Source organism: Notechis scutatus, chromosome 2 (assembly GCF_049901735.1).
Source record: "Notechis scutatus isolate UNSWTSFEM ecotype Mainland chromosome 2, rNotScu1.2, whole genome shotgun sequence".
Classification (NCBI taxonomy): domain Eukaryota; kingdom Metazoa; phylum Chordata; class Lepidosauria; order Squamata; family Elapidae; genus Notechis; species Notechis scutatus.
The window spans coordinates 256,121,291-256,136,822 of record NC_142010.1 but is presented as its reverse complement, the minus strand read 5'-3'; the positions used below and the strand labels follow the sequence as shown (position 1 = coordinate 256,136,822).

Genomic DNA, 15,532 nt, shown 5'->3' with positions numbered 1-15,532 from the left:
AGTCATCCAGGCCATGGTTGTCCCAAAGGTGCTTTTTCAAAAAGAAACTGTTTTTTCCTGGAAGACATTTTGCTTCTTATCCAAGAAGCTTCTTCAGTTCTGACTGAATGGTGGAGAATGGAAGCAGTCCATCTGCAGAAGAGCCATGATAGCGCAATGGTTAGAATGCAGTATTGCAGGCTAACTCACTGTTCACAGCCAGGAGTTCGATTCCTTGTCTGTGATATATGCTATAGAGCAGGGGTCCCCAACCACCGGTCCGCGGACCGGTCCCGGTCCGTGGAACAAGTCCTACCGGGCTGCTGGCTTGCTGAGCGCCGCCATCTTTTTTTGATGAAAAAGTGCTTCCGGTGAGCTTTTCCGGGTAGAAAGCTCACCGGAAGCACTTTTTCATCAAAAGATGGCGGCGCTGGCTGTGAGCTTTTCCGGGTAGAAAGCCATTTCTACCGGAAAGCTCACCGAAGCGCATGCCCGCTTTTGATGAAAAGTGCTTCCGGTGAGGTCACCGGAAGCACTTTTTCATCAAAAAGATGGCGGTGCCCAGCTAATGCTGGTACCGGGCCGCGCCATAAAAAAGGTTGGGGATACCGGGCCGCGGCATAAGAAAGGTTGGGGATCACTGCTATAGAGTAGGAGTTTGGCTAGATGACCTTGAAGGTTCCTTCCGACTCTTGCTACTACAGGTAGCCCTTGACTTACAACAGTTCATTTAGTGACCATTCAAACTTACAACGGCGTTGAAAACAGCGACGGGTATGACCATTTTTCAGAGTTACAACCTTTGCAGGATCCCCGTAGCCACATGATCAAAATTCAGACGCTTGGCAAGTGACTCATACTTATGACTTATGGTTGCAGAGTCATGTGATCCACCATTTGTGATCTTCTAACAAGCAAAAGCACGGCGTAAAATGGAACAAATTTTACTTAGCAACTATCTCTGTGGTTAGCCATGATGGTGCAGTGGTTAGAATGCAGTACTGCAGGCTATGTCTGCCGACTGCTGGCTGCCAACTGCTGGCTGCAATTTGGCAGATCAAATCTCACCGGGCTCAAGGTTGACTCAGCCTTCCATCCTTCTGAGGTGGGTAAAATGAGGACCCAGATTTTTTGGGGCAAGAGGCTGACACTGTAAGCCACTTAGAGAAGGCTGTAAAAGCACTGTGAAGCAGTATATAAGTCTAAGTGCTGTTGCTATTTGAAAGACAAAGGTCACTCTTTTGAAGATAGCAAAGTCCTCATTTAGGACAGAGAGGATTGCTAGTTTGAAAGAGGGGGTCAAAGAGGGCCATCTATGTCCAAATTGAACAGCCCTCTCTCAACAGAGGTTGGAGGGATACAACCCCCTCCCCATCTCCTGTTTACGACACAGTCCTTTCTACAGTTCCAAGAAGGTTCCAGACCCATTTGCATTCTTCAGATGATCTTGAAGGCGCAGATAAACCTCCAAGTGGCCTCAACGACTCTCGGGAAGAGTGCTAATAACCAGATGACTGCAAGGAATATAAATCTTTCCATCCTCCACCATTCAGTCAGAACTGAAGAAACTTCTTGGATAAGAAGCGAAACATGTTCAAGCAAAAACTCAGAAAGTTTAGTTGCCTCTAAGTTCGATTTTTGACCTTTGGGTCAGTCATTGCAGCTCAACTGCATGTTCAGAAAATACATACATACGTATATACATACATACATACGTAGGTCTAGGTGTGTTCGCACAAGCCGAAAGCACCAGCCTGACGATGGCAAGTGGGACCTCGCCGAAACGTCGCCAAGATACTCTTAATCTTACACGGGAAAAGACTCGAACACACCGAGACCTACATACCTGTACCAGATTTACAGATGTCAGGACATTCTCTCTGATTTGCATTGCTAGCTTTAAGTAGAGATGACTCAGAGGAAACTGTTGAGGAAATATGCAGAATATTTTCAGGTATTTAGACATGGTCTAAAAAGAGCAAAACGAAAAACACAAATCTGGAACAAATGTTTGGAAGTATTAATATACCTCAATCATTGCAGAAAAATGTAATAAAAAACCCCTGTCTTGAACCTATTTCAAAGTTTGATAAAATGGTCGCAGGATCCGTCCGTTTATAATTTCCTTTGCTTTGACAATTTGTCTAAGCGTGAAGCATGTATTAACCAAATTAACCAAATTTACTCTATGCATGTATTGCTATGGAGGACCTCAAATCTGGAGCAGGTGGTTCTTGGCCATCTTACAAGCACCTTGAGGCTCCCTTCTGTTGGGCAGCCTTCAATTATGTTATTACTGCGACATCTAACTTTGCTTATATTGTGGTAATATTCCAACACATCTAGAAGGTGCTAAATTGTAGACTGGCTGGCAAGTCTAAAGCTTCCTCCAAGCTTCCAGAATTGAACCAAATCTATTTGGGCTATCTTTAATCACTGTAATTACTATTCCGCACTATAGGCAGGGGTGGGATTCTACCAGTTCGCACCTATTCTCTAGAACCGGTTGTTAACATTCTAAGCAGTTCGGAGAACCAGTTGTTAGAAGAAATTACTGACCTAATCCTGTAAGGAAGGCAGGAAGGAAACATTCTGGTGTTGCTTACAGAAACTGCCTCTCCGTTAACCCTTATTACATTCTTGGCAGGACTAGACTTCCTGTCTCAGGAACTTCTCTGGAGTTTTTTCCCCCCCTCCTTTGCTGGTACTTTGCTTGTGTGGAGTGACCATTCAAAGTTACAATGGCACTGAAAAAAGTGACTTATGGCCATTTTTCACACTTACAACTGTTGCAGCATCCCCACAGTCATGAGAGGCCAGGTGAGGAGATGCGTGCCTTGATGTGAGTGATATTGAGTTGGCCACATCCAGCCAATAACATGACCACCAAGCCATGTCCACCCAGTCACATGACCACCAAGACACTCCCACCACCTAAGCCATGCCCACAGAACTGGTTGTTAAAAATTTTGAATCCCACCCGACTATAGGTAGTCCTCGACTTACAACAGTTCATTTAGTGACCGATGTTAAAATGGCACCGATAAAAGTGACTTATGACTGTTTTTCACACTTACGCCCAATACAGCAGCCCCGTGGTCACAAGATCAAAATTCAGATGCTTGGCAACTGACTCATATTTATGACCGTTTGCTGTGTCCCGGGGACACAGGATCCCCTTTGGCAACCTTCTGGCAAGCCAAGTCAATGGGGAAGCCAGATTCGCTTAACAACTTAGCAATTGCAGTGATCTACTTAACAACTTAAAACGGGGAAAATTCACTTAACAAATGTCTCGACTAGCAACAGAAATTTTTGGCTCCATTGGGATCGTAAGTGGAGGACTACCTATACCCTGTTTCTTTAAAAAAATGAAATAAAAACAAAATTCACTTTTTTTTTTGTAGAAAGGTGTTCTCAGTTTATTTTGTTATGGTGGATAGCTTGATATGTTGATGGCCTAAGTTGAAGATGAGTGAATATCCTCCACTCCCATTTGCCTTCAAACAGGTTTGACTGCTCTATGCATCTCTTCTCTGGCTTATGTACTGAAAAAGACAGACTGAGAAAAAAGCATCTCCAAAGACAAAAGTTGTCCAGGATTTTTTTTTTCTAAGACCAATTCAGATGATACTTGTATTTATGGTGAGCACTTGAATTCCCCCTGGATGTGTTATGTACCTCTCTATTACATTTTGTAATCATAGTTGAATCCTGGAAAAAAAACCCACAATAAATCAGACATAAAGCTATCATAAAGTTGTGGGCATTTAATATGAGTAAGTGAAACTTCTTTGTACAAATCAAATATATATGTTCTTAAATTAAAATATTATTGTAAATACAATCTTTGCATCAACCCCACTACCTTAAATCTTTTATATTGATTTCTAACCAAGTTCTGGAAAGAAGACAAGAAATCAGTTATATGTTAGCACTTTACAGAAGTTTCTGCCTGCTTACAGTACAGTTCATGCTAGATAATCTGTGATCCACTGAGTCATCTTTTCTGAACTATTTCCTTCCTTGAGAAGAGAAACAGAACGACTTACAGGCAAGCAAATAAGCAGTGGGAGCTATGAGCAACTTCCGATTTCCTGCTGGCTTCCCCATTGATTTTCCTTGCAGGAAGCTGGCAGGGAGCATTCGATATAATGAGATAGCACTGAAGCAACCACACTTTTGCCAAATGTCATTCCCATCACAATCCCGAGTTCCAGATTTTGGATGCATTCTGTACGTTAGGCCATTTGAGGGATGTTGAATCAAAAATGGTCGCTCTATGATGCACTGTTTGGCCCAATTGAAGGTTATAAAGTCAAGAGTTCTTAGTGGTGTGTAGATTGCAACACATTGCATTTTGCAAAAATTAAAGGTAATGCATTGTATACAGTCATATAACGTGGATGGGTCCATGAGTTCAAATTTCCAGTAGAAGATCTGAATTCTGTACACATAACAATCTGCGATATACATGCAGTGAGTTCCATATAGAACAAAACTGATTGCAAACTGCCTTTTGCTAGTCATTTTATAACATAGTTCATATTACAGCACAGCACATTTGGTATCATTATTGATTTATTCTGATTTATTGGCCATGAAACACTCAGGGTAGCGCACAAAACTAAACAGATATTAAAACAGGTAAAAATATTAAATCAATTGGGAGTGAGACTAAATTGTTCTAATCCCAAAATCTACAAACGAAAACTCTTTTATTTACCAGTATTATAATTAGGACCCAGTTAGCTCCTAAAACTGATGTATTATGTACCTTGGTGCACACTGCACAGGTTCATGAGCTCAATTTCCATTTGAAATGTATAATATGAGCTATGTACAACTTCTCTATAGAACAAAACTGGTTATATACTGCCTTCTGCTGGTCAAAATGCAACATAATTTATTTAGCAAGATACCTCATTGAGGAAAAGGGAAGAAACCTTGAAAGTTCACTACTGTACTTGCTGATTTTACATTATTCAAATGTAAAAGATTGCATAGGCAGGAGGTATATATTTGGCTGGAGAAAAGTTGCTTTTAGTTGGGTTGGGTGTGATCAAAAGTTGATCATACCCAGGGATGGGATCCTACCGGTTCAGTCCGGTTCTATAGAACCGGCAGCTCCGAAGAGCAGCTGACACCAAACCGGTTCGCTAGGACGAGGTTTTGGTCTGCTGTTTGGCCCACCTGCCCACCAGGGCTCTAGGCTGTCCTTTAGTGGCTGCGTTTTCCTCCTCAGCTGCTTTGCGTGGCACAGCTGAGTGCCGCTCGTCAGCTGGAGAAAGTAAATGCTTGGCAGAGCTGGTAGTGCGCATGCACACGCAGCATGTGTTTGACGCGCATGCACCAGCTCCCCGAACCGGGTGTTATGCCGGTCGGATCCCACCTCTGATCATACCCAACCTAGCTGTGCTGATGAAGTGAATACTCAACTTACGAGCACAATTGAGCCCAAAATGTGTGTTGCTAAGCAAGATAGTTATTAAGTGAGTTTTGCCCCACTTTTCTGTCAGTTGTTAAGTGAATAACTGGAGTTGTTCAGTTAGTTACATTGTTGTTAAATGAATCTGGCTTCCCCACTGACTTTGCTTGTCAGAAGGTCGCAAAAAGGGATCCCATGATCCCATGGGACAATGCCTTGGGACAATGCAACCATCACAAATATGAGTCAGTTGCCAAGTGTCTGAATTTTGATCACATGCCCACAGGGATGCTGCAGTGATCATAAGTGTGAAAAAGGGTCATAAATCATTTTTATCAGTGCCGTTGTAACTTTGAACGGTCACTAAACCAATGGTTATAAGTCGAGGACTACCTGTATTACACACTATGATAATTGATTAGCTTCCCAACCCGGCATCTTCCATTTGGGTTGGCCAAGAAGACTAGGCATTGTGTGAATTGAAATCCAGCACATTTGGAGAACATATTTGCGGCTCTAAACTATTTGCACCTTTATCTTTGATTTTGTTATGATCACTAACACAAGCAGTAACTGATTGACAAAACGTACTCCATGAGTAATCCTTAATGGGTCTAAGTCTACATGGAGGGAAGTAAGCAATGGGGTGCCACAAGGTTCCGTCTTAGGCCCAGGACTCTTCAATACCTTCATTAATGACTTAGATGAGGGAATAGAAGGGGAACTTACGAAATTTGCAGATGATACTAAGCTGGCAGGAATAGCTAACACCCAAGAAGATAGGCTCAAAATCCAGATGGATTTTGACAGATTAGAACACTGGGTCGTATTTAATAAAATGACATTCAATGTAGAGAAAAGTAAAGTCCTACACTTAGGCAAGAAAAATCAAAAGTACATATATAGACTGGGTGAAACCAGGCTCAAAAGCAGTAACTGTGACAGGGATCTTGGAGTTTTAGTGGACAACCAGCTAAATATGAGCCAGCAGTGTGCAGCTGCAGCCAAAAAAGCTAATGCAATCCTAAGTTGTATTAACAGAGGGATACAGTCAAGATCAAGGGAGGTACTAATACCACTCTATAAAGCCTTAGTAAGGCCACACCTAGAGTACTGTTTCCAGTTTTGTTCACCACATTACAAAAAAGATGTTGAGACTCTAGAAAAAGTACAGAGAAGAGCAACCAGGATGATTAAGGGACTGGAGACTGAAACATATGAAGAATGTTGCAGGTTGCAGGAACTGGGCTTGGCTAGTCTAGTGAAGAGAAGGACCAGGGGAGACATGTCTTCCAATATTTGAGGGGCTGCCACAGAGAGGAAGGGGTCAAGCTATTTTCTAAAGCACCTGAAGGCCAGACAAGGAATAATGGATGGAAACTGAACAAGGAGAGATTCAATCTGGAAATAAGGAGAAACTTTCTGACAGTGAGAACAATCAACCAATGGAACAGCTTGCCTTCGGAAGTTGTGGGAGTGCCATCACTTGAGACTTTTATTATTTATTTATTTATTTGATTTGCCAATTGTTTACAAGATAATAAGTATAAGTGTATACATAGTTATGAATATATGAAATGGGTACATATAAGAAAAATAAAAGAATAAGAGAAACAATAGGACAGGGACGGTAGGCACGTTGGTGCGCTTATGCACGCCCCCTACAGACCTCTTAGGAAAGGGGTGAGGTTGGACTGCCATTCGTTAGAAATGGTGTAGCGTCTCCCGCCTGGGCGGGCGGTTGGATTAGATGACCTATAAGGTCCCTTCCAACTCTGTGTATTATCTGTTATCAGTAGGAGATAGGACTTGACTATTATCTATGAATATTGTGAAAGAGACAATGATAGCATGGGCAAAAAACTTTGGCTACACAATAGAACTAGACAAACGGCAGAAGTTGTGGGATAGGAATTATAAATTGACAATGTCAACTGCATACAAAGAAAATTTCTACAAGATGTTTTATAGATGGCACCTAGCACTGGCAAGGTTGGCAAAGTTGTTTCAAGACAAATCAGCTAAATGTTGGAAATGCCACCAGATACAGTCATATTATCATATGTGATGGACATGTGTAAAGGCAAAATAACATTGGACAAAAATATAAATGTGGTTGGAAAAGATGAGAATGCAGCATTTTGATTTAAAACCAGAAATATTTTTGTTGGGGATTTTGCCCGAAACCTACAGTAAAGGAAATGCCTATTTAATTATAACATGTATTAACTGCAGCTAGAATTGTATTTGCACAAAATTGGAAATGTGATGAGATCCCTACAGATCAGAATGTGATTAGGAAAATATTAGAATGTGCAGAAATGAATAGATTAATGCTTGCTATAAAGGAGAAGGAACAATGCATACTATGTGACATGGGAGTTATTTTATGGATGGTTGGAGAAGCCTCTTCAGCTCTGAAGCAACCTCTGAAGAGCTGATGAAGCTTTTTGGATGAGAAGCGAAATGTCTTCAAAGAAAAAACAGAAAGTCCAGTTGCCTCTTGAAAAAAAAGCACTTTTGGGACGACTATCGCATCTCAGAATTCTGTATTTCACAATGTACAACTGGCATCTAGCCTGGTGCCTTAATCACTACACACATCACTACACACACACAAACACACACACAATTTATTCAAAGACCCTTACAAGTTCATCCTTCCAACACGTGCCATGTCGCACATTTATGTGGCATTCTGCACCATTGGTTCTTTTCACTGTTTTTCTAGCAGACAGTGGTTTGCAAGATGGAGAATGGACCACTTTTACATACATTGACGCTCGTGCTCAAAATGGGTTGCACGGCAACACCGTTTGCCATCTTGCTGATCACAACTAAAACTAGATTAAAAAGAGCACCATTAAATAAGAGTATAATGAACCATGAAGCTTGTTTTTCACGTTTTGTCTTGAGTCTAGCACCAGAGGGCAGGACAAGAAACAATGGATGGGAACTGATCAAAGAGAGAAGCCATCTGGAACTAAGGAGAAACTTTCCTAACATTGAGGACAATTAACCAGTGGAACATCTTGCCTTCAGAAGTTGTAGGGGCTCCAACACTGGAGGTTTTTAAGAGTCTATACCAGTGGTGTCAAACTCATGTGACGTATCGGGACTTTCCCCCCCTTCGCTAAACTGGGAGAGGGCGGGGGCCAGCACGTGATGCATTTGGCCCTCGGGCCACGAGGGTGACACCCCTTCACTTATCTAAAATGGTATAGGTTCTCCTGCTTGAATAGAGGGCTCGACTAGATGACCTCCAAGGCCCCTTCCAGCTGTATTCTGTTCTGTTGTTCTGTTCTATTCTACTCTATTTTCTATTCTATTTTCCGTTCTATTCTATTTTCCATTCTATTTTCTATTCTATACTCTATTCCATTCTTTCTATTCTATTTTCTATTCTATTCTATTTTCAATTTTATTTTCTATTCTCTATTCTATTTTCTATTCTATTCTATTTTCATTCTATTTTCTATTCTATTCTCTATTCTATTCTATTTTCCATTCTATTCTATTTTCATTCTATTTTCTTTTTTATTTTATTTTACTTTCTATTCTATTCTATTCTATTCTATTCTCTATTCTATTCTATTTTCTATTCTATTCTATTTTCATTCTATTTTCAATTTTATTTTCTATTCTATTCTATATTCTATTTTCCATTCTATTCTATTTTCATTCTATTTTCTATTCTATTCTATTCTATTCTATTCTATTCTATTCTATTCTATTCTATTCTATTCTATTCTATTCTATTTTTCATTCTATTCTATTTTCTATTCTATTCTATTTCCCATTCTGTTCTATCTTCTCTTCTCTTCACTTCAACGTCCTGCCTGGGGGGAAAAATGCACTATCTTTCTCAGACAAAGATCAAGTATAAGGTGATTGCAGTGACGCAACACCCCGACCAAAAACCTCATTTGTAGCATGAACTCTTAGGCGGACACATAAACCGACATTTACGCTTCAAAGTCTCCTTGCAAACCGACTCGAACGCAACAGGAGCTTACGGCGTAGAGCACGTGCCAAGGCTGCTTTCACTTTCATCTCCAGGACCCCAAATTCATCATCCTCGCCTCTTTGCATCCCGGCCCGCGCGGGGCATCCCTTGTATCCACCAATCAGACGCCTCCTTTCCGCCCGCTTCCCCGGTGGTCCTATCCAAAAGGAACAGCCCGTGGATTGGCCATTTCGACCACCGCGATTAGCATATATTCAAATCTTTTCGCCTCCCCTGCCTCTCAGATCTCCGGGATTGAGGGGGGGAGAGACGAAGCGGCGGGGATTGGAGGAAGGCGACGATTCGCTGACGCCGCCCGTTGGCTAAACCTCCTTGTCACTCAGGTAGGAGAGGCCCCACCTCTTGAGGTGTCCCTCCCTGCCCTGACCTCGGGCGGTTCATTCGGCGCTGGGGCGTGGAGGCCGGAGGGTGTCAGCAGGTTGTAGGTTGGAAACAGCCTCGCAGAAGCCCATCGCTGGAACAAAGAGCTGGATGAGGAGGTGCTACTAACCCCACTGCGTGGTAATTATTTGTAGGGTTTACAATCAGCATTCTCACCTTGCCGTGGCTCTTTGAAATGGTTTTAGGCACGTCTTTTCACCCTGATTTAACTTCCCTTTCAGAACTTCTTTATCCCCCGGAGGCCCGTCGTTTATCGCCGTCTAGCATCATTCAGTTTTGTGGGGAAAGGGTGTCAGTGAAAAAGTTCGCTCTGATTATTATTTTTTAAGGCTGCTGGAGGGCAGGCCCTTATATCCAACCCCCAGGCTGGAATTAGCAAAAGACTTGTCCTATAACAGTCCTTTCATGACTTTCAGGAGGCTTAAAATGGCATTTGGATTGGGGGCAGCTTGGTTTCTCCTTCTAAATCGTGGCTCAAGGGAAAAAAAAGCAGGCTTGGTCTCCAAAATCAGCCTCTTAGCCCTGTGTATGGGACTACAACTCCCATCATTTCAGCCAGCCTGCCTTGGTTGTGGTGATTCTAGTGATGGGAGTTGTGATCCTACACAGTTGGCAGGTTGTTAGATTGGGGGAGGTTGCTATAACCATCCGTGCTCAAAAATGTTTTTATTTATTTAGTTTGTCAAGCATGCATGAGAAAACAAGTGTAAGTATGAACAAAACGTGTAAGTATAAACAGGTATCATTATATGCATCATAAATGAGTACGAATAAATGGGAACAGTAGGACAGGGATGGTGGGCACGCTGGTGCGCTTATGCATCCCCCCCCTTACGGACCTCTGAGGAATGGGGTGAGGTCCACGGTAGACAGATTAAGGTTAAAGTTTTGGGGGTTTGAGGATGTAACAACAGAGTCAAGTAGTGAGTTCCAGACATTGACCATTCTGTTGCTGAAGTCATATTTTTTGCAATTTTGGAGCAGTTTACTTTGAGTTTGTATCTATTGTTTGCCCATGTGTTATTGTGGTTGAAGCTGAAGTAGTCATTGACAGGTAGGGCGTTGTAGCAGACAAGTTTGTGTACTAAGCTTAGGTCAGACTGTAGTTCTAAGTTGTCTAGATCCAACATTTCAAGCCTGGTAGCATATTGCGAGTGGAGTACTCTTCTCATGAAATACCTCTGGACTCACTCAGTTGTGTTAATGTCTGTTATACAGTGTTTTATCATCCCATTTGATTTTACATGTATTGACTGCAGCCAGAATTGTATTTGCACAACAATGGAAAAGTGAAAAGCGAAAAGATGAAAATGTGATTTTTTTTAAAAATATCAGAATGTGCAGAAAGGAATAGATTTAACACTTACAATTAAGGAACAGGAAGAAACTTGAATACTTTTTGACTTGGGACTTATTTTATCAATGGTTAACTGACAAAAACAGAAGTTAGAACATGGAAATATAAGAAAAGGAACTATAAAAAAGGGAGGCGTGTTAAAATGGATAAGCAAATATCAGTATTATCACGATCACTATGATAGAATGAATATCAATGTAATGAATATTGTTGTAAACACTTTGATGATTACTTTCTAAAACTATTTGTACTCAAGCAACACGCCATTTAACCAAAAATGGAATTTTTGTATGATAAAAAGTAAAAAAAACTTTATATAAAAATGTTTTATCATCCCCAGGATTAATTTTGTTTCTAGGAAGCTCATCTCAAAAAGCTATGTTTATTTGATTGTTTTATCCCGCCTTTATTACTTTATTAATAAACCAAGGTGGTGAAAATACCCAATGCTCCTTCTTCCTCCTGTTTTCCCCCCCCCCATCACAACAACAGTCCTGTGAGGTGGGCTGGGCTGAGAGAAAGTGACTGACCCAAAGCCACCCAGCTGGCTTTTATGGGACTAGAACTCACTGTCTCCTGGTTTCTAGCCTGGGGTCTTAACCAATAGGCCAAACTGGTTGTGCTGGACCTGTTTAGATCCTGGAGAGGAGATCACCAGGAAATCCAGACTAGAAAGTCCTTGGCGTATTGTTGCCAAGAAAAAGTACACGGGTGTTCATGAAATGCCAGATTCAGTTCCAATAAGAGTTTCTAAAGAATAATTGGTGCTAATTATAAATACCGCTAAGATTAGATGCCAATTCATTTTCTCTTGGGGAAGGCCTGTTCAGCCTGGCATTTTGCACTCTACTTTAAAAACCAAGGAACAATTCCATTATGCAGATAAATTGCATTCTTGCAGGCCACTTACTGATAATTCAGTACACTTTTTCAGCTTGGCAAGTCTTATTAAACATTTTTTTAGGAAAAAGAGACAATGCTGTTTGATTCAGACAAATGAGAATGTATTTGAGAAAGTCTCCCTGCCTATAAATAAACAGGTTTTATTTGAGTTTCATTTAGTTTAAGAAATAAACTGAAATGCCATGTAAAGTTGATGGCAATTGCTCTTGAAACAAAAATGCTGTTGCTTGTTCTTGCTGGATAGCGCAGGCTGTTTGGCAGTTTCTTGTTCCAGCTTTTGTCCCAAAACGAACCCTTATTTCCATTTTAAGTGCCAGGAATTGCAGATTTCAAACTCGGAAACACTTTCTGTGATTAATGCTGTGCTAGAGACCGTCATAGATTTTCTTTCTGAGTACAGTAGTTTTAAGAATGTTTGTAAAATCAAGACTTCATGGTCCTATTATTTGCTTTAGTGTAATGGGAAAGGGAAGGAAGGAAAGAGAAAGAAAAAGAAAAGGGAATTTAGTTTTTAAGAAAATGATAGACAGTTGTGTAACATACCATGAAAGTGTGAAGTCTGCATAAGAATAATTTTTTAAAATATTTAATAATTTAAAAAAATGCTTGCAGCATTCTAGGATATCATTCTCCATTAATACCCCACAGAATATTTTGTCAGGGCTTATAGTTTGTTAGTTGTTTCTTAAACTTGGCAACTTTAAGATAGATGGACTTTAACTCCTGGAATTCCCCAGCCAGCATGGGAATTGAAGTCCACTCACCTTAAGGTTGCCAAAGTTGAGAATCACTGGATTAAATTAAATTCTGTAATCCATATGTTTATTGAAAATAAAAACAGTTTATAGGTAGTCCTTGACTACAGTTACAATTGTGCCCCAAATTTCCACCGCTAAGCAAGACAATCGTTAAGTGAGTTTTGCCCCATTTTATGACCTTCCTTGCCACCGTTGTTGAGTGAATCGTTGCAACTGTTAAGTTAGAAACATGGTTGTTAAATGAATCTGGCTCCCCCATTCACTTTGCTTGTCAGAGGATTGCAAAAAAATGACATGCAACTGTCATAAATACATTCCAGTTATCCAGTATCCAAATTTTGTCCACGTGACCATGGGGATGCTGCAAAAGTTGTATGAATCTTACTTTTTTCCCCAATACCGTTGCAATTTCAAACAGTCGCTAAACAGACGGTTGTAAAACAGGGATTATCTATACTGCCTTGGTATGGTTGTGCTCCTGACTTTTGTGGGTGGCTCCATATTGATGGCTTTAGCCCAGTATTATCAATTCTGAGCGGTGCTGAATCTTTGATTCATCTGTGGTCTTAACTTTTTAGTCGAGATTTATTGTTTTGAACCTGATCTTCTGCAGATAAAGTTTTTGCTTTATTGCAGTTATTTTCTGTAGCTCAAAGGAACATCTTCCCATGCATACTTCTGTAGTTTGGCTGAGGGTGCTCAGGGTCTTCGTTCAACTTTGCTGATTGGCTCATTTGCCTGAGCTATCTACAGACTGGTCCTCTTGCAATCTGATAAGGACAGAGATCCTTTAAAACAGGGAAGTTGGTTGGCTTGTGTTTTGGCACGGAGAATTTAATGCGGTGAAAACAATCAAGCTTATTGCATAGCAGCTATATTGGTTCCTCATCCATCTCTCAGTGTAGTCATTGGAAAGAAATATGATAGGACATAGGTAGTTATTAGGACTGCACTGTGTGAGATATTCAGTCTCCCATTTTTATATTCAATATATTTATCTTTTTAACCCTTATTTGAAAAATATTCTCTTACTGGTAGAAAAGCAATTGTGACAGGAAAAGGGACAAAAGGAAAACCTTCCTCTTTGTTGTAGTCACATCTACAATTTGCAGAGAATACTAAATGAAAAGTGACAGCCAGCTTCATGGGTCATGCCATATTTGCACAAAATAAGCCTTGATACATTAAGATTACAGTGGCAGTGTGAAAGCGGATTCATGTTTCAGATGTGTTCCCGCACTTACTTTAGTAAATTATTAAATCAAATTGGGATAGGTTTATAAGCTATAGGTTATCTGTGTAGTCATGGTGGTGCAGTGGTTAGAATGCTGGAATCCTGACACTAATATTTCACCAGCAACTGCAACTCTTCAAGTGCTGAGGTTCATTAAGCCCTGAAGCCCAAAACTGCACAACAAAATTCCATATTGTTGGCTTCATTGTCTTCTGATAGAATGCAATGTTTCCTTTAGATTTCTTTAGTTTACAAACCAGGTTACAATCCTTGGATGATGGTTTAATGAAATGCAACCCGGATTGGCTTTCCAAAATCAGCCGAAACTGGCTAGAGCTAGTCACGCATGTTAGCAAGCTGACAAAAACAACGTCCTTTCTATTACGCTACAGATAATCCTCAACTTATGACCAAATTTCCATTTGTGAATCATTACGTTGTAAATTTTATAACTTTTTTTTTGTGGCAGCTGCTAAGGGAATCACTGTGGTTGTTAAGCATTGTGGTCTTCATTGTGGATCCATTCTTCGGAATGAGAACTTGTGCCCAGAAACCCCCCCCCCAAAAAAAAAGTTGTAAATCCTGGGCGTGTGATTGCAGGATGATGTTGCAACTGGTCATAAATCAAGTCAATTTTTGGTATAAAGAAGACATCACTCTTTAAAACCCGTAGCAAGAATGATAGCTAGTTTCTGTGAGAAAAAGAATCCCTTATCAAGGAGGCAGCCGGCCAATTCAAACTCATCAGGAGCACTATATAAAGATATTTATCTAGAAGCAAATATTTCTCTATGGTAGGATCCCACCTGTAAGTTGCATCATGTAGCCGCATCTGAATCTTCTACAAAATCACTAAAACTGTGTCAAAGTTTCTAAATCTGTTCTTGTTCTTGCATGCCTAGAATTCAACATACAATTCCTGCAGCTCGTGAAACATGATGCCTTCCTTTTTGATTTGATGCTATTCTGCCTTTTCAGGTAGTCCTCGACTTCCAACAGTTCATTTAATTTAGTTTAGCTTAATTTAGTTTACTGTCATTGCACCTCTCACAATGAAATTAAATGCCATCTTCAGTGTACATGTGTATGTATACTAAAAAGAGTAAATAAAACAAAAACACACATCCTTCACATTCTGTACAGTTGAATTGAAAACTCCTGGTATTGCATTAATATTGCACTATACAGTTTAGTGACCATTCAAAGTTATAACAAAACTAAAAAAAGTTAAAGGCCTTTCGGGGGGGGGGGGGGGGGGGGGGGGGGGGGGGGGGGGGGGGGGGGGGGGGGGGGGGGGGGGGGGGGGGGGGGGGGGGGGGGGGGGGATATGTTAGCGTTTTTTCACACTTATGACCGTTGCAGCATCCTCATGGTCACATAATCAAAATTCAGGTGCTTGGCAGGTGGTTCATATTTATGATGGTTGCAGTGTCCTGGAATCATGTGATCAGCGTTTGCAATCTTC

At 40.8% G+C, this 15,532-nt stretch overlaps 1 protein-coding gene across 1 annotated transcript in view; it reads left to right on the top strand.

Annotated features, from left to right (window-relative positions):
* Positions 1-9,785: 9,785 nt before the first annotated feature.
* ME2 (malic enzyme 2) overlaps positions 9,786-15,532 on the top strand; it is a 46,014-nt gene continuing 40,267 nt past the window's right edge. Inside the window, exon 1 of the mRNA XM_087958678.1 lies at positions 9,786-9,935. The gene's annotated coding sequence lies outside the window, so the exon portion shown is untranslated. The remainder of the gene's footprint in view (positions 9,936-15,532) is intronic.